General features: G+C 48.9%; 1 protein-coding gene across 3 annotated transcripts in view; it reads left to right on the forward strand.

Annotated features, from left to right (window-relative positions):
* Positions 1-12,511, forward strand: part of UNC5B (unc-5 netrin receptor B) — a 150,770-nt gene that overhangs the window by 87,246 nt on the left and 51,013 nt on the right. The gene's annotated exons all lie outside the window — the stretch shown is intronic.

Raw genomic sequence — 12,511 nt, forward strand, 5'->3', positions numbered from 1 at the left:
GAGAGAAAATGATACCTCCTGCATAGGCGCTGACACTGTGGGTACTCTGGGGCTGAAGCACCCACGGGGAAAAATTGGTAAGTGCTCTGCACCCACCAGCAGTGCACCGCCCCAGCTCACCTCCGCCTCGCCTCCTTCTCTGAGCGCGCCACGTCCCCGCTTCTCCCCCTGGCTCCCAGCACTAGCTGTTTCGTGGTGGCAAGGGCTGAGAGGGAGGGGGGTGTGCTCTGGGAAAAGGTGGGGTGGGGATTTGGGGAAGGGGTCCAATAGGGGCAGGGAGGGGGAAGAGTTGAGGCATAGACTTTGGGGAAGGGGTTTGAATGGGGGCGGGGGTGGGGGATAGCACCAGGAAAAGTTGGCGCCTATGACCTCCTGCGCACATGGGTTTTGGATAGCAGTAAGCAAGCCATGGTGCAGGAAAAGCAGAATCAGAGGTGGATTAGGGATTTATGGGGCCCTGGGCCGAAGCAAGTGGGGGTCCCTCCCCACCCCTTCCTCCTGCAGTTTCCACCCTTCTCCCCAGCACTCCTGCTGGGTAGCAGGGTCACAGTGTGGGGGCTTTCCCCACTCCCTGGCAGAAGCGCCGGGCAGGCAGATCAGGGCAAGTCCCTGTACTCCAACCCCATTCCTCAGCAGAAGCTCTGGGCAGGCAGATCAGGGCAAGCTCCCACTCCCCGGCAGGAGTGCTGGGCAGGCAGAGTAGGGCAAGCCCCCATGCCCCGACCTGCTCTCCAGCAGGATCACTAGGCAGATGAAGCAGGTCAGGCACCGGGGCGCCCATTTTTATGGGTCCCCCAATTGGCTGGGGCTCCTGGGTATGGGCCCCGTTGGCTCAGTGGCTAATCCACCACTGTCCAGAATGGTTCTGTGTTGGCCTGTTTGTGGCTGCCATGTGCTAACCATGATTGCTGTGCAGCTCTCTGACATTGCAGGGATGGACAGGATGGGGGCTTGTGTATAACCCATGTTATGTCTGCTTTGTTAGTTATGGCTGTCCCCGTCCATCTATGACATAGTGCTCTTCCATAGGTAGGTCCCATGTTGAACGACTATATTAGCTCTGTGTTGGCTGGTATGCATTTGCATTTACCCTAATCTGGTTTCTCATTAGCCTCTAAGTGGCAAGGTGCCTGGCCATAGCTATATATGCATATTCCAAAATATGTCTGTCCATATACTGCCTGCCTGTCACAGATTGAGCAGCATTAGCAGAGTTGTGCGGAGGACCAGGGCTGGTGTAGCATTGGGGGCCATTGGTCGACATTAAGGCTCCTGGACAGAGCAATACAGAGAAGCCTGCTAACACTACGCCTGGCTCTGTGTGAAATCAGTTTCTCACTTTGGTTACCACCAAATAAGGAAGTTTAGTGAATTGTATAAACCGGTGCAGTGAAACATTTCTCAGACTGTCTACACTATGCACCTTTTAGCAACACAGCCGTGCCACCACAGCTGTGCCACTAAAAGGTGTGCAGTGTAGCTGCTGTTCGTTGGCAGGAGAGAGCTCTCCCACCGGCAAAAACCTTCCATCCCCAACAAGTGGCAGTAGCTTTGGCAGGAAAGCTCTCCTTCCCTCCCCCCCCCCCAAAGCGCTGTTCACACCAGTAAAACATTTATCTTTGGCGGGGGAGGGTGTTCTTTCACACCCCTGAAGACAAGGTCCAGTGTAGACAAAGCCTCAATCACCACTTGCTGCTTATCAAGCCATCAGCCGGAGCTCCTTGCACATTACTGCAGGCTTGCAGTAATGTTCCCTTCTGCTTTGGAGGTCATGTGGTGTGTCTCTGAATTGACTCACGGAGTAGACATGATGCTCATCGGGTGGGGCAGAAATACAGGGGAAATTGGTGGGGTATGTGGGGTTTTTTGGCTCCCATACTCTTCCATGCTGCCCATCTAGAGCTTTTGAGGGTTGCTTGCTCGAGTGAGGTCAGCGAGGTAAAAAGGACTTTGTTTACAGAAGCCAGACGGCCTTTTGTTGCCACTCGGAAAAAGCCCCCAAATTGCCAAATGTAGCAGAAAGTGCTGAGCGGTGTCTATTGATATGTGTCACGTTCTGAAGCCTTTTCTTCTTCCCTCACTCCCTGCCATCCCCTTCTTTTCTTTCCTTTATTTTGGCCTTTCTCCTCCCCTCTCCTCAAAAATGTCCCATGACAGGACAAAACCCGGCCCCTCCCCTTTTATCAGTGCCCCTTGCTGAGGGAATTGTCCTGTGGGGTTGAATAGGCTGATGGCAGGCGAAGGGGGAAGGAGGCCTTGACCTGCTGGTACTAGCAAAGCAAAAACACAGTGTAGGGCAAAACAATCAAAACTGCCGGCAATACAGAGAGGACCTTTGTAATCTTCAGTCCCAGCTCAATAGCTTGTGTGTGTTCTGTTTTCCTTTCAGAAAAGGAGGTGATGACACTCTTCCTTTTTTTTTGTTTTTTAAACCTACTACCCCTTCACAAAATAATAAACCTGAAATGGAAGGGAGGTTAAATTATTGCACTATTTGCAAACTTGGGGAAAGGAAATCATTTGGAGTTGTAGGGAGTGTTTGCAAAGCAGAGCATCCTTAAGTCTTATATGTTGTTACGTCCTGGTCAGGGAGACTATAATTGTTTTGCTCTTGAAGGAGGACATGAGACAAGAGCACTCTCCCTTTACTTTATTGTCTTGTCAGCTATGATGATTAGCGGTGGTGCCTTATTTCAGGACAGACACAAGAAGAAACTTTTTTGCAGCATAAGGTGCTGAATGCAGCCTTTTGATTGATTCCTTATGCTGATTTTTGCTGGTAAAAGATTTGTTGTAATTAAAGTCAGGATTTAGTTGGAAATCTTTGTCCAAACAAGGAAGGGAAGGGCATTTTCTTCTTTCTAGCTGCACTTTCTGTAACTACTTCAAGTCGGTGTCATGCCTGGAAACATCATGTACTCATAGCTTGAAAAAAGCAGCCTTCAAAGTACTTCTTTCCCCGCTCCTGCCCCGCTAAATAAAAAATTAGGTGTTGTAGCACCAAATGTATGTGTTTTGAAATGCATCCTTTTTCCTACATGCTGGATAACTTTGGTTTATAATGATTGACATTTATATAGTACCTTTCATCAAGATCCCAAAGCACTTTGTACACATGAAGAACCAGTGCTAAATTCAACCTGACAAAATATTATTTGGCGGGGAGGGTCAAAGGGATCATTTAAAATCCTGTGGCTCTTTCCTTTTAGAAAGCCTTTCACATTATGCCTGTGTCCCAATGGTAGCTAATAGCAAAGGGCTTGGACTTGATCCTGTGCTGCCTTGTATGATGGCCACTGACACACTGAACCAGGGACCTCCAGACCTGAAAGAATGAGTCGCCACTGTTTGAGCTGAAGAGCCAGGCTCTGTGTCTTGCACTGTAACTGACTGTCATCCTCTGCAGATCGGGAACAGAGGAGAATGCGTAACACACACTGACCAGGGGGTAACACTTGCACCCTCTATAATACTCACTTAGAGGTGTGCACTCATTTGGAACAAATGTAACTGCATACATAGGTGGAAGACTGTAGTATAGAGCAGGGGTCGGCAGCCTTTCAGAAGTGGCGGGCCAAGTCTTCGTTCATTCACTCTAATTTAAGATTTTGTGAGCCAGTAATACATTTTAACGTTCTTAGAAGATCTCTTTCTATAAGTCTATAATATATAACTAAACTGTTGTATGTAAGGTAAATAAGGTTTTTAAAATATTTAAGAAGATTCATTTAAAATTAAATTAAATGCAGAGCCCTCCGGACCAGTGGCCAGGACCCAGGCAGCGTGAGTGCCACTGAAAATCAGCTCACGTGCCGCCTTCGGCACCTGTGCCATAGGTTGCCTATCCCTGGTGTAGAGTATCTCAGTTGTTTCTTAGGGCTGGGACATTTTAAAAGGGATTGAGGGAGTTAGGCACCTGGTTCCCACTGAAAGTCACTGACATCAGAAGAACAATGTCCTCTTTAAAGATCGCAGCCTGAGACAGAGGAAACCCTCCTCCACACTGTAAATGTGTGCAGGAAGTAGTGTGATCAGAGTCAGTGCACTATACTCTCAAATATTATTGGTTTGTTTGTTCAAGTTTTGTTGCCTGTGTGAACGGTATAGTAAATCTACTGCATGGATATGTAGGAGAATCGTTCTCATTCTTACGTAAGTGTATGTATCTTTCTCCCTTGTGTATGTGTGTGATTGTGTGTGTGTATGTTTGTGCCATAAGAGAATGTCTCTCTCTCCTTCCATTCTAAGGGCCATAATGTGTTCTCAGTTACATCTGCAACACTGGAAATTAGTGAGGTATACACAAGTTGTAACTGAGAGCAGAATTTGGAGTATCTTATGTTTTTAAATATCTAAATGACTTGGTAGAAAAATTATCATTGAGAATCAATGGGACTTGTGTTTCTATGTCACTTAGGCCCTTTTGAAACTCCCTCCCTTTGTCAAGTTTATTATAAATATTTTTTACCTGCTAATAGCATTAAAAAAACTTGGAGAAAGCAAGAGAGAGAGAGGTGCTTGTATGTTTCACCTTGAAAACATCCTAGGTGCCTGGATTCAGAAAACATCACATTTCTTGTGGGTAACCACGCCTACCCTGTGCTGCCATGTTTTCCATCTCTCTTTACTTCCACAAATGTTTAGGACCTGAATGGCTTGTAAAATGACCTATTGTGGTGGAGTTTTCGCAGGGTTAAGGAACACTGTTAAACTACAGTTCTTCCCCTCTATAGTGCAAGACCAATGCATATTTTGATCATGGTTGGAGCTACTGTGTTGTAACCAGGTCCCCCCATAGATTTGAAACAGTATAGATAGGATCTTAAAAACTCCCAGTACTTCTGGGGGGACCATAGTTTGACAAGGGGCAGGAGACACCCAGTGTTAACTTTCAGGCCATGTCTACATCTAAAATTTTGCAGCGCTGGTTGTTACAGCTGTATTAGTACAGCTGTATAGGGCCAGCGCTGCAGAGTGGCCACACTTACAGCAACCAGCGCTGCAAGTGGTGTTAGATGTGGCCACACTGCAGCGCTGTTGGGCGGCTTCAAGGGGGGTTCCGGGACGAGAGAGCAAACCGGGAAAGGAAACCAGCTTCGCCGCGGTTTGCTCTCTCGGTCCCGGAGCCAGCCAGCAAACCGCAGGGAAGGAGACCTGCTTGCTCGGGGTTCCGGGACCGAGAGAGCAAACCGGTAACGCCGCGGTTTGCTCTCTCGGTCCCGGAGCCAGCCAGCAAACCGCAGGGAAGGAGACCTGCTTGCTCGGGGTTCCGGGACCGAGAGAGCAAACCGGGAACGCCGCGGTTTGCTCTCTCGGTCCCGGAGCCACCCAGCAAACCGCAGGGAAGGAGACCTGCTTGCTCGGGGTTCTGGGACCGAGAGAGCAAACCGGGAACGCCGCGGTTTGCTCTCTCGGTCCCGGAGCCAGCCAGCAAACCGCAGGGAAGGAGACCTGCTTGCTCGGGGTTCCGGGACCGAGAGAGCAAACCGGGAAAGGAAACTAGCTTCGCCGCGGTTTGCTCTCTCGGTCCCGGAACCCCGAGCAAGCAGGTCTCCTTCCCTGCGGTTTGCTGGGTGGCTCCGGGACCGAGAGAGCAAACCGCGGCGTTCCCGGTTTGCTCTCTCGGTCCCGGAACCACGAGCAAGCAGGTCTCCTTCCCTGCGGTTTGCTGGGTGGCTCCGGGAATGCGAGAGCAAACCGCGGCGAAGCTGGTCTCCTTTCCCGGTTTGCTCTCTCGGTCCCGGAACCCCGAGCAAGCAGGTCTCCTTCCCTGCGGTTTGCTGGGTGGCTCCGGGACCGAGAGAGCAAACCGGGAAAGGAAACCAGCTTGATTACCAGAGGCTTCCTCCTTCCACGGAGGTCAAGAAAAGCGCTGGTAACTGTCTACATTGGATTACCAGCGCTGGATCACCAGCGCTGGATCCTCTACACCCGAGACAAAACGGGAGTACGGCCAGCGCTGCAAACAGGGAGTTGCAGCGCTGGTGGTGCCCTGCAGATGTGTACACCTTCAAAGTTGCAGCGCTGTAACTCCCTCACCAGCGCTGCAACTTTCTGATGTAGACAAGCCCTCAGTCTGCTCCGTTCCATAGGCCTGGGTTTCAGTGTAGCTAAAAGGTGCATGTGAATTTGCTGGTCTCTGTGTGGCAGATGTTTATTTAAAAGACGAGCATGTAGTTTGATGTGACTGGCAGCCTGGCCTCGGGAGGCCAGAAGGTTGGAATAGCAGGGATATTACATATCCAGATGGAGGTGTGTTGGCATTACTGGGAAGGAGGAGGCACAGTGCTGGCTTTTCTGCTTGGATCTTGCCAGTGCTATTAGTGCAATACTAGGAGTAATATGAAGCTGATTAAATGGCAAAAGGTTTAAACCTTAATCAAAATTGCGATCCAGTTTTGTTTTTGGTTTTGTTTCTTAACAATGCAGAGAGCAACACATTTGCCTGATGAGCCCGAGGTAATAGCCACATTCGTTGCCTTGTATTGCTGGACTTTGGGGGCTAGATTTATCCCTGGTGTAACACCTTTGACTTCAGTGTAATTACAGCAGGGATGAATTTGGACCTGTGTTCACAGCAAACATTTCTTCTCTAGAGATGGAAAAGAGGGAGTCAGGAACCCACAGCAGTTCAGACATGGACAGAGAGAGTCTTTCCCAGGCATCACTCTCTCTCATTCTTCACCAGCTTCTTCAGCCATCATTTAGAAGAATGCCCCCTCTACCCTCACCCCCACCTTTCTGCCTCCAAGCAGAGGGAAAGGCTCTATCCCTGACTCTGCTTCCACATTCTGCTAAGTACCCTTTCTTGGAACCCCTGGCTGCCCAGCAGCAAACTGAGCTTTGCTCTGGATTCCAGCGGGGGAAGTAAAGGCAAAGAGAACAATGGACACTCTTATTCTCCAGCTGCCCTTTTCCCTCCACTCCCAGTAATCTTGGTTTCCAAGGCAGGTTGTGGAATCCCCTCCACTGGAGGTTTCTGTTTACTATACCCTGCTTCAGCACAAGAGGCTGGACTTTTGAGGTCTCTTCCAGCCCTACATTTCTATAATTCTGTGGCTTCTCTGCCTGCATCTGTGGCTGGGTCCTTGTTCCCGTTCCAAGCAGTCTGTTCCCTCTGTAATCCTCTCTGCCCTTTTACGCTCCCTTTTCCTGCTAACACCTCCTTTTTATTTGACCTGTCTTGAAAGGCTGGGGAAGTGACGACTTCCTGCTGTGCCAGGTGGAAGTGGCAGATCAGGTAAAGCAGGGGTCTCAAACTCAAATGACCAGGAGGGCCACATGAGGGCTAATACATTGGCCCGAAGGTCGCATGACTTACACCCCCCACCCCCGCTGTCCCGACTCCCACCCCCACCCTTCCATTAGGCCTTTCCCATGCCCCGCCTCTTCCCATCCCTGCCCCCCCCCTTTCCAACCCCTTCCCCAAATCCCGTCCCTGCCCCGCCTCCTCCTCCGAGTGCGTGGCTCCCCGCCCTTCCTCCTCCCTCTTGGAAAACGCTAAGCACCACCAAACAGCGCCTGGAGGTAGGCAGAGGAGCGGGGATGCGGTGCGCTGGGGGGGGAAGGGGAGGCGGCAGGTGAAGGGAGCTTGGTAGCCGCAGGAAATAACTTGGGGGGAGGGGGGTGTGGGAAACTTGGTGGACCACAGCAAATAAGTCTGCAGGCCGCATGCAGCCCGCAGGCCTTGTGTTTGAGATCCCTGATGTAAAGGAGCTATAGATAACTTCTCCTAGGGGAATCTGCCTGTACCAGGAAGAGGGTGCTTCTCTATTGCAAGTAACCCTGCTTTTCCCATACCAGTCAGCTTCCATTTAACAGGTGTTTTGTTTTTTTTAAATTAATGCTCTTAGTGTTTCCCTTTTTATATTAAGAAGAGCCAGGATCATCAATCTATTCGTCCACAATGAAGCTGATGTAAAAGGAAAGGAGCTGTTTTGTGTGTGTGCACCTGCCCGCCACTCCCCCCCCAATACTAAATGGATTTTTTCCCCGTGGAGAGAATGTAAGAGATTTCCCATGCAAGTGGGTGGCCAGGGAATTAGCAAGTGTCAGGAGGGGGTATGAAAGGCTGTTTTGATTGCTTATGATAAATGTGCCCAGCATGGTACTCTTCCTTCTTCCCAACAAAATACCCATCCCCCTGCCATCCCAAACTCCCATTCTTCCCCGTGCCATAGCTCACTGAAACACCAACTTTTGCAACCGGCCGAAGAAGCAAATGTGCTCTGTCAAGCTGCGGGGTCCTTTCTTTAGTTACGGCTTTCTTCTCTTTCATCCACAAAGTTTGGGCCACATCCACAGATGCAGCAGAGCTGTGCTTGGCACAGCTGGGCAGGCAGGGATGGGAAAGATAGCCTAAAGTACTTCCCCAATAGCGGGGCTCATAGGAATCACTTTGACATCTGGTGTAAATCAGGGCTGCTAAAGTTGACCGTCTGCAATGGCTTCCAAGGGGCTGTTACACAGTCTGGGCATCACTGGAATCCAGTCCCTTTCAGCCATACCCCGTTGCTGGAAGGAGGTGGCATTAGGGCAGCTTTATGGCCTGTGTGCACTGCTAGAGGAGGGGAAAGGGATGGGAGCCAGGGAGCACTGTGAGGACTGGTTTCAACAGACCAGTCCTATGTGAATATGCCACTCAGATCCTGTGCTGCTCATTAGGGCTGCATTTCTGAGCCCAGTCCCCACGGCTCTCCCTGGCCTACATAGGATTCTCCCAGCCATCCCCACTACTGGGGCAAATTCTCAGGTTTGAAACCTGCTCAGGTTTGAAATCTGAGCCAGTGGCAGACGTTATCCATTTTGATATTCACTTTTTTAAAGGATTTTAGCTCTTTCAACTCAAATGTAAAACCAAACAGGATTTAAAAGCCTTTAAAACCTAGACTAATTCTCAATATGGCCACAGGGAAATATACACATGAGCTGGAACCCTCCACCAAATGAATAGTGTTCCCCATGGATAAGAAACCTGGAACATGTAGGGCAAGGTATGAAACAGAAGGGAGGCCCCTGAGGTCCAGTGCTTTGTGCCGCTGTGCATGGGGCCTTGCTTTGACTTCTTCCTCATATCTGTAGAGGTTCAGATTCTACCTAAGAAGCTTGCTCAGCTCTGTCAGGAAGGCTCCCACTGCTTAATGACGAAGGAGTTTCCTTGATCTGAATGGTAGGGATGACCTGAGTGGCAATGAAAGGAGATCAGGTAGGGAAAAATGAGGAGTCAGTGCTCCAGAAGAGGCTCTGAGGACCACAGCCACCCCATCCTGAGGAAAGAACCATTAAACTTTAACCAGGACCATGCTGTCGGTGGTAACAGCCCATCCATTAACTGTGGGAAAGCATGGTCCAAAGAATCCACTCCCAGCTGAGGCTTGTTGTTTCACATCTTTTGGTGCTGCAATGAAATGACTGGAAGCCTCACGTCCCTGCTCAGGCAGGGACAACCTATTAGATTTGTGGCAATGAAAGAAGGAGGGTGGAGGTTAATAACACCCGCTTTTCCTTCCCCTGAATTGTGGGCTGACTAGGGGCTGGAGCATTCCGCTGCTTGATGGTATTAAAGATTGCTAGTAGTTATTTCTTTCTTCTCTTCCCTGGCCCCCTCCCTCGCTCACTTTAAATCGTAGAGAAATAAGAGGCACATTACAAGGGCAGGACGCCTGGTTTGAGCTGCCACTTTGTGTATTCTATCTCTTTACTACTGGCTGCAAGCAACAGCTGAAATGGAGAGAGAGAGGGAGCTGTCTACCTGGGAGCTGGGCTGATGGTTTATTTTCTCTTACCTTGTTCATTTTCAGAGGAAAGAGAGGAGCAGTCTCTTAGGGCAAAGCTCAGCCCTGGTGTAAGCAGGTACAGACATGTCAGCAGAGCTGTGCTTTGCTGATGTCATGGCTGCTAGTGTCCCTCACTCTGGGGTGGTCTCTGGTGAAGAGTTAGTTTGCTGGGTTTAGTGCTGTGCAGGTATTTATGTAAATGAACCAAATGTATGAGAGAACAGGCCGGGAGGGGTGAGGGAATGTAGCTGAAGGGTGAGCATTGCCAGACTCTGGGTGCCGGTGATACTTGGGGGGAAACGGCTCTTTGCCCCTTCACATGAATGATGTGCACAAGCTTTGTATAAGGAGTAGAGAATTTGGTTGCTTTCCCATTGTCCTGTCCTCAGCAGATACCAGGATTGGATCTGGATGGGGGCTGGACATGCAGGAATCTTTTGCCTCTTTCTCCATGCTGCCTGGTGACAATAGTTGCTTGGAATTCACTGGTATTTCCATGGGGCAGGTTATTCCATATAAGACTAGCATGGATAAGAAAGAGGGTTGTGAGATAATATGCTGCTGTCCACATCCCCAACATCAGGAGCCTCTCCTTTTCCCCTCACAGAAACAAAGGAAGGCTGGCCACCTCAGCAATATAGCTACGGGCTGGTTCACGGAAATGAAAGGGGATTTAGGAAATCATGTGATCAAATGATTAGAACAAAAGACAAGGATAGAGATGGTCCTGTGTTCTAATCGCAGCTGAGCTGCCAGCTGTCTACGACTGGGCACGTCACTCAGGCCACGTCTACACTACAGCATAAAATTGAAATTATTAAAACCGGTTTTATAAAACTCTTTTTATAAAATTGATTTTACGCGTCCACACTAGGGCACATTAATTCGGTGGTGTGCGTCCATGGTCCTAGGCTACCATCGATTTCCGGAGCGGTGCACTCTGGGTAGCTCAGTAAAAGAATGAGACCAATAACTTCGATTTCCGTCCACACTAATCCTAAATCGATATAGTAATATCGATTTTAGGGTTACTCTTCTCGTTGGGGAGGAGTACAGAAATCGATTTTAAGAGCCCTTAAAATCGATTTAAAGTGCCTTGTAGTGTGGATGGGTATAGCGTTAAATCGATTTAACGCTGTTTAAATCGATTTAACGCTGTAGTGTGGACCAGGCCTCAGATTCCCTCCTTGTGCTGTGTAACTGGGGTGAGGAGCCTTTGGGAAAATGCTGCCTCTAGGTGGAGCTTCATGAAGGACATATTTCTTACACCTCAATATTGTGGACTTGTGCATTAGGCCCTATTGGAATTCCATACGTACATTAGAAAGGGGAACATGCATTCTGACTGTAAGTAGGACTGTGGTGTTGTCACAGGAGGTCCCAGGAGTCACAGAATCTGACTTTCTGGTTTTGTGGGCTCTTCTTGCTGCTGAACCCCATGCTGGGGGCTGATGGGCTGTCTGTGTTCTGCTCCTGGGCAGGGATAGTAGAGATCATTTTGTAGATAATCAAGGATGAGTCAAATCTGCGTGTTTTTGTATCCACTTTTGCCATGACTCATCAGTAATTCCCCCTCCCCCCACACACACACACAAAAATCCTCTCTGACCCAAAACCCCAATTATAATCAACAGAGAAGCAAAGTGTCTACTGCGGTAGGGAAAATGTCTGGATTTTGTTTTGGTTAATGATGAGTCCTCTCACGCATACCAAAAGGATTTGCATGTTATTCTGTAGTATGGAAGAGTGCCTGCCGTCTTACCTAGCCTGGGTTCTGGGACAAAGCAATCACATGGCAGTGCCACAACAGAACACAGTGATGTTTGCATTTGAGGTGTTGCCTTGGCATATGGTGATGTGATGTAGCAGCATCCTGTCATGACACTATGTCTCTATGTGAAGATGAAAAGTCTCCAAGTTGTGATGTCACAGCCCCACTGCACTTGAAGTCAATTCATGCCTCTCTGGTCACCGTTTGAGCTGGGTTTATATGACATGGGGCAGGTGGTAAGCATCAGAATACTCCCATGAATTTTGGGTGGGAGGTGATGCTATATGTAAGGTCATGAGGAAAGAATGTTGTAAACCAGAAGGCGAAGGTCCTTTTCCTTCTGCAAATCAGTGCCCTGCTTGGAGGAAGTTCATGCTAGTACAGCTTGTAAATTGCAGTGCTGTTAGCCCATGGCATAGGGTTTTAAATCTGACTTGAAAAAAAAAAAGTGAAATAAAAAACTAACTGGCGCACATGCAGCAGAGAGAAACTTAATCGGTAGCTTCAGGCCTGCATTACAACTCTGGCCAGGGATAATATATCTTTAAGTACTTGTAATCCTTTGAAATTCCCTTCAGCCATGCCTGGGAGAGGACTGGAGATTACCGGGAGGGCTAGGGTGGGGGAGAACTCTGCCAGACGCACTTTAAGAGACTAATGGATTTCTAATGTTTACATTCGGTATATACAAACCTACTTTATAAATGATCCTGGCATTAGAGTTGTAAAACAAAGTCATAAAAACGGCCTGCAGCTCAGGCAAAGAGCATAAATGGCTTTTTCCGCAGGCAGATGTGGGGGAAGCAGAGAATGTCGCAGAGCACGTCGCAATCAATATTTATGTGTGTATCTGCATTTCTGCTGTACAGGAAGGAGGTGGAGCATATCCACGATATATGCCGCGAGCCATTATGGTGGGGCACTGGGATTACTTTTTTAGTTTGGATGAATGTTGGGTCTCAGG

The sequence above is a fragment of the Gopherus evgoodei genome, chromosome 7, assembly GCF_007399415.2.
Source record: "Gopherus evgoodei ecotype Sinaloan lineage chromosome 7, rGopEvg1_v1.p, whole genome shotgun sequence".
In the NCBI taxonomy this organism is placed as follows: Eukaryota; Metazoa; Chordata; order Testudines; family Testudinidae; genus Gopherus; species Gopherus evgoodei.